We start from the raw sequence: 7,656 nt of genomic DNA, 5'->3' as shown, positions 1-7,656 counted from the left end.
TCACCAGGGGTAATCTTGAGCCTTGCTGGACCACAGAAGTACTTTTTCCATCACGTACACTGCCCGCTGACTCCAATTGCCCAGGACAATTGCTTGGTGTGCCTTCCATTATCCAAGTCTGCCTGTACCATGAGTGGAAAGGCCCCAAGAGGGAAAGGTGGCAGAGGTGGCTGCGGTTGGGGATGTGCAGCAGCAGCTGCTGCCCCCCCCCCACGGGAAGGGGATGTGCAGTGGAAGCTCCTGTCCTCCCACCCCCAGGGTCAGGGACCTAGAGCGGAAACTGCTGCCCCACCCCCAGGGTCAGGGACCTGCAGTGGCAGCTGCTGTCCATGGCCCAAAGGATAATGGATGTGCAGGGAAAATGATGCCCCCTACCAAGGTCAAGGAGCTGCAGTGGCAGCTGCAGCACCCCCCAGGGTCAGGGACCTGTAGTGGCAGCTTCTGTCCGTGGGCCGAAGGGTAAGGGATGTACAGGGAAAGCTGTGGTCCCTCCCCCCCGCCAGTGTCAGGGAGGTGCAGTGGCAGTTGCAGCTCCCCCAGGATCAGGGACATGCAGTGGAAGCTGCTGTCCCCTCCACAGCGTCGCAGACCTGCAGTGGCACCTTCTGTCCGTGGCTCGAAGGGTAAGCCTCAGTGGGTGATGCCATGGCCCAGGCCACTAGTGATCCAGCATCTGGTGCCCTGTGTGGTCCCAGCTACACAGGGTCTGCATCATGTGCCAAGAAGGCAAAGACTGCACAGCAGGAAGAGGCTCAACCCCATGACACAACACATCACTGAGACATGTGCCTGCAACTAGGGAGCACACAGACACCTGCTCAGCGTATGGTGCATTGCATCGTGTCACAGATGACATAAACGCCTTAGGGTATGAGAGGCGCACTGCTTCTCAGGTCATGAAGCGGTTGAATTACCTCAACTGTCACACCAAATCCAAGATGGGGGCCAACCTCATATCTGCTCTGGCAACTGGAGGGGGCCACCAGAGGAGCAGGAGCTCACCCAGCATGAATAGGTCATGAGACAGTTCATTCATACGGATCAGGTGCAAGGTGTGGGAGGCCTGGAAGATTACGAGGCCACGTCCGGTGAGTTACCAAGCTTGAGCATCCTGAGTATGTGGAGGGTAAAACAAATACAAGAAATATTATTGTGTTGCACTTGTGCCTGCATTTGAATGACTGCCCTGGGTGAACCATGTCATGGTGCATTGACTCATGCACAGTGTACTCTAGAGTGGATACAACCCATGTCTTGTACATCCGTTGCACATGGCATTGGGACAGTACTTATCACCCACCAGCATACACAAACAACATTTTCAACATGCTACCACAACGTGGCATCTTGTTAGTAGCATCTGTGATTTCAGTGACTCTGCTCTGCTAGACAAGTGCTTCTGTCTGAAGCATGTGTTACACGTCATACAGTGCATGGTGTAGATAGTCCATCCATACACGTAGGTGGTTCCATGCTACAGATAACTTCCATGAAAACTACCAGCTGGCCTCACAGCGTGCCATGAGTGACATTGCATTTCTCAACAGTGTGCACATCCCGCTGCAGCTATGGCACTGACCCCGTTGTGAAACATTTGTCAGGATTCATCCCTGTTAACCTCCCACACTCAGCACACACTCCATGGCTCCATGCCCCCGTCCTTCTTTTGTGTCACTGTCCCTTCTTCCTATCTCCCAGTGTATGTAATTACTCTCTCCACATCACACACCTGGTCATGTCCACATTGTGTGCACTCCTTGTGCCAGTTCTACACTTGTGTGGCATGTAATTGATGTGCACTTGGCTGTGAATATGTCCATATGTGTTCACATGTAATGTAATATAATGTTACATAGCCACATGGCGATACCCATTTAGCATGTATTTGTCAATAGTTTGCTGTGGCATGGGCCAGAATGTGCTTTTAGAGAACCATGTCTGATGTCAATGTGTTGACTGGCTACATGGTCAGTGACATGGGATGTTGTTGCAAGTCTGCATATGCCATGATCAGATGGCTTCTTGTACATAGTGTGTGTATGCAATTTCTTGCATGGTAACATGCACTGCATTGTGTTACAGGACAGCAGTGTAATACAGATGTATATTGTGTATGCAATGAACATGAATCTTCATGTCTTTATATGTCCTTGTGCAGGTGATGAGGTACTAGATGCAGGGGAGGAGCTAGAGGAGGAACGGGAGTTTAAGCCAGACCAGACCACCAGTGGAGTATGTGGTGTGGCAGCCCATGAGAATCCACTGGTGCTACAGTCCATCCTGGGAATGTCTAGGTCTGACACCGACTCCGATAAATCCAGTAGCTCTGGTGCTGAACCAGATGTCCAATCCTCAATGATGTCGGAAGTGAGTGCACAAAGTGTTGGAGCTGTTGTTGCTTGTGAGTCTGCAGGGGATCAGGTACTGACAAGGCCAGTCAGTGGTGTCACATCTGTCTGTGGTGGTTACGGCTGCAAGGCCACGCTCCCAAGTATTGGTTTCTGGTCCTGCCCAGATGTCCAAAGGAGGGATGCAGTCCTGCAGCCCCAGATAGTGGCATCACAGCAAGGCCATGCTCCCTTGGGTCCATTATGGACATTTTTATTCTTGTTTTTCTTTCTTTTTTTAATTTTCTTTTTTTACACCCCCATGCCCGGATGTTGGCATTGCACATTTTGGTTTGCCTTTTCCTGATTGTAATTCTTGTTCATTTGTTTCGTAATTTCCCTTGTGGTGGGCCATTAACATCTCAAGGGCAACCCATGTGCTATGGTGTACATGCAGGCATGCCTAGTGAATTAACCTAGCATAATTGCATGGTGGTGCACATGATGGCATGTGCAGGTAATTATGGGTTTGGTGTTCCATTGCACATGTGTGCTGTGTCAATGGTACTTCACATTGGCTGTTTTAATGTGTTCTCCCATGTTGTTTCAGTATTCAGTAATCCGTGATGTAGCGCTGACTGCTGTCCCGGGGGATACACCATGCACCATTTCAAGTTCATGCTCACCATGCCCTCCACCAGGCACTGTCCTTCCTGTACCTGATTAGGAAACACAGTTCCTAGTGAAGGTGTTGTGGGATTGACACCATGCTGGCAAAGTCAGCGGGTAAGCTTTATCTTGTCTTGCATGTTGAGCATTCGTCATACGGTGTGCATGTTTGCTGCATGTCTTGATTGTCTTATATGTCCTTTGCATGCTGACATGCCGGTATGGTAATTTAAGTGGTGCTTATGTCACTGTGTTACCTACCTGTGTCTATTCCTCTATGGGCACACCTACTGTGCTGTACAGCATTTCATTGTTCATCTGAAGACCAGGCAGTGTACTCCTTGATCTGGCATTTCGTTGGTATTCCCTCTCTGTGTCACTCCTTCTCCCTCTCCCTGTTGTGGCACACTGTACTCCTGGGATGATCACTGCATTTTTCCAATCACCCTGTGTTGCTCCTACAGTGGTTGGCGTCTGCATTTTTCCTTCAAGTAATCATGTGATGTCATGTATGTGCATGTTGTTTGTACTGTTACTATGCTTAGTATCCAATTTAGGCTTGTGTGGTGTTTGCATGTGAGTGTGGCACTGTGTGTGTTCACTTTGGATTCAATAAGCTTGTGGTGAAACACTACTTATTAAGGGGTGCATGTTTCACATGGTGTGCTTCTAATGATGGGTATGTTCATGTTCTTCAGATGGATTGCTGGGGCCACTGTTCACTGATTATGCTAACTGTGCATTCTAACTGTGTGGGGCTTTCATGTTTGTTTGGGAGTGGCTAGCATGGTCAACTTTTGTGGCCTGTGGCAGGTGGGTCAACTTTTGTGGCCTGTGGCAGGTGCTGATGTGTGTCTCAAGGAAGTTTTAACATGTGTAATGAGTGGCACTTCAGTTTCCTAGCAGGATTTGTGGTATTATGACTGTATGTCACATTTGGCATGTCCAGATTATGGATCAACTATTAAGCTGTGCAGCAGCTGTTTAAAGCCACAAACATGTTGCTATGTATGACATTTTCATGGGATGATATGTTGTGTACCAGCACTTTAGGGTTAGTGGTTTTTGTGCTTTCTCATGGTTTTTCTGCATCGTGGTGTTTGCAGCTTCTAGTGCAACGTGGCTGGGTGCATGGTACTGCTGTATTTAAAGGGATGCAGTATTTCACCATTCGTATGCTGTGACCATGAAGACTGCATTGACCATGGTCTGGTGGTTAACAGTGTACCTTTAGCATGATTTTACCGTCTGCTTATGTCTTCCATTGCGGCTCCCTCGCTGTGTAGCAGTACATTGTGACATCAAGCATGGTTCTGGCAGACGTGCAAGAGGTGAGTATTTCTGTAATTGCCAAGCCATCCACTGTATATTTTGCAACACTTCCTTCACAGTACTTTTGGAATGGGCTTGCATCACATATGTTTTGCAAATATACATGACTGAACAAACCTACTTGTGACAGGCTCTTCAAATACAACCCTCTGCACCTCTGCCCCGCTTAACACTCACCATCATCATTCCTCAATCTCCCCATTCACTCATGTCTCCCCTGAAGTAGTCACCAGAATTGACAACTCCATGAAGGTGTCATCCCAACTGGGGTGCTGCAGCTCCTACTGTACCATCAATGGCAACATCCCCGGCCAATGCTCTTGCTGATCTCCGCAAAAACGACTTTCCTGCTGTTTAGTTTCCATCCTCCATCAAGCACTCACTTGTGCGCACCATCATTACTATGCCATATGCAGTGCCTTCCCGACCACCAAACTACTGACATATTTCTTGCAACACCTTCCTGGGGAAACTGCTTGACAAGTTAGCCCTCCCACAAGTTGACACCCATGAGGCCGTTGTTGGGGATGTCTATGGACACCAGTGTGGATTGAAACTGTTTGGTGCCACAGACACTGCTCTCCAGGACACACATGAATGAATGGTGGCAGCCCTCAAGCCATAATCCCCTGCTGTCCTCATCCTCCTTGATATCCCTTCCACACCATCACACAGAGGTGCAATGTTACACGTGATGTGGTACTCTCCAGGCTACAGTACTGCAACATCCTTCTCCGAAGTGTTCCTTGGTCCACCCTGCGAACCCTACAGTTTACCCAGATTAGGTCTGCAAAACTCGTCATTGGACTCAGGGCCAGGGACAACACCTCTCCTGCAATATGTAGGTTTCAGTATCTCACAGACTAGCATGGATTACATTGTAATCCCTGTGTATCATCCACAGGCTCTCTGGGTCCCTGTACCGTCTTCAATGCTTCCTGATGGAATACTACCCTTATATACTCCTGCATTCCTCTGGCATCTACTCCCTGTGTGTGAAGCACTTTGGTGTTTTAAGGGCTGGTGGAGGGTTAATTTCCTATGCGTGATGCCTTCTGTGTAATAGACTCACTCTCCCTCTGTGTCATGAGCATGAACTCCTTAGGCTCGCATTAATCATCAAGTCCTTTCTCTTCTCCACTTCCTTCGCCCACTCTCTTCCATGCTATTGATGCAGTAGCCTGCCTCATGTCCATGGACCTCATGTGTCCTTGGTGCCCTGACTCCCCACGTGTATCATGTAAAGTACTGTGTTTATAATGAACTTGCTCATGATCAGCATCACCACGTGACTTATCACTTCCATTTGTGTATTCTTTTCTGCCCATTTTCCCTTCACATCACCTGTACACGTGCATGTTGCGAACAGTCATAGGGCATTGTCTACCCTCCCAGTTATTGTCATGATTTCTTGGTGGTGTTGATTGTATGATTGATCTCTGTTAGTAAATATTTGTGTACATTCACCTGTCCCCACCCTGTTGCCCTTTGTGCCCTTAGCATATTTTGGGGTTATTGGATGAATACCGAAGCGATGCACAACACATGTGTTGATTGATAATGTTCTTCCATGACTGTGTGCAGTGCACTGTCCCTATACTACGCAGGTGATGGCGAGCCTTATCATGACATTAGTAGTCTTCCAAGGGGCCCATGGTGTGGTTGGGTTAAATTCTATGATATGTGCTGTCTTCACAGTTTCATGCAGCATGGGAAGTGAAGTGTGCATTGTGTATGTGACATTGTGTGATGAATGGGGATGTGTTGCATGCACATTTGCTGCATGTCATTGAGGGGGTCTGGCAGTGTGGGTGATGTTATTCGGTGTGGGTGTGAGTGTGTGTGTATTGTGTTTTTGAATTGCATGCAGTGTGCAGGTGTTTGTGCATGTGTGCAGGGACACATGTTGATGGCTGTATTGGGACTTGTCTTTGGCATGTATTTCATTTTGCTGAGTGGTGCCTGTGGCTCTTCAATTCGTTATTTGCATGTATGTGTTACATGGACTATGTTTCATGTTTTTCTTTGTCTGCAGATCCTTACGTCAGGTAATGATGGCTATTTCATGTCATGAAATTTGAGTGTCAACTGCATGGCAAGGGGACAGGTAAGATCTTCTTTTATATTGATCATTATGGAATGTTACACATGTCACCACTATGTTATTTCTTCACATCCACCACTGCAGAAGGGGTCCACTCCAGTGGATAAGGTGCACAAGTTTCACGGATCAGGCTATGGCGTGTTTAACCTCTTTTTTTTCTGACCACCAATCCCAGGTGGGACTCAAAGCCTTACCTTTTCTATGGCTCTTTCAAAGTGTAGCGTTCCCCAGGGATGCAAGCTATCCCCCGGGTTCTTCTACATGTACACATCAGCCTTTGCACATGTGACTGGCACTTTCACCTCAGAATTCCAGTGTTACGTGGATGACACAGAACTTTCTTTCAGGCTACCCTCATGCACCTCCAATTCATCACTCATATCTGACTGTTCACGATTCAGTCATGTTGTGCTGCAAACAACCTTTGCCTTAACACCAGCAGGAGTGAGATCGTTTGCATTGGGACCCCTGCTCCATCTTTGCCACCTTCTCTCTGGCCAGACTCCCTTGGCCCTTCACCCACCTGCACGGATAATGATCTTTGGGGTCATCTTCGCATCCACTCTCTCCTTCTCATGTCAAGTTTCAGTCATCTCTAGAAAGTCCAACTATTAGCTAGACCTTCTCAGAGGTACTGTACTTTTTCACACTTTCACCCAGCAGGTCACTGTCTCCACAGCCCTGGTTATCTCCAGGCTGGATTACTGCAACTTGCTCTTTGTCACTATCCATGCTTCAAGTCCACACCATCTATGACTCATGCAGAACATGACCGCAAGACATATCCTTTTCGTCAAGACCAGGGACCGCATTTGTCGTGCACTGATATCCCTCCACTGGCTACCCGTGGCTGCAAGTGTCAAATGTAAGTAACTATGCATTGTCCCCAAGGCTTTGTGGTGCCTGGGTAGTTCCTATCTGCCAAAATACTCTTCTTTCCGAGCCCTCTCCTCATGCACCTCCAACCTTCTTCAAGTGAGCTAGTTCTGGTAGAAGATAATTGGAGGTAAATCTTTATCGTCAGCAGGGGCCTCCCTCTGGAATGGCCTCCCTGCCATCCTTCGTGTGGATCCTCATCTCCTTTAGTTCCTGGAACTCCTCAGGAGTTTTCTCTTCTACACTTCCTTCTCTCTCCCTCTTCCCTACTAACCTATCACTCTGCTCTCTCCCTCTCTCCCTGTTTTTTTCTTTACAGCTCGATGACTGGCTGCCTGATTTACCTGA

This window comes from Ambystoma mexicanum, chromosome 9 (genome assembly GCF_040938575.1).
Source record: "Ambystoma mexicanum isolate Mex_15411 chromosome 9, UKY_AmexF1_1, whole genome shotgun sequence".
Taxonomy (NCBI): Eukaryota; Metazoa; Chordata; class Amphibia; order Caudata; family Ambystomatidae; genus Ambystoma; species Ambystoma mexicanum.
Note: the sequence above shows the minus strand (reverse complement) of the source record.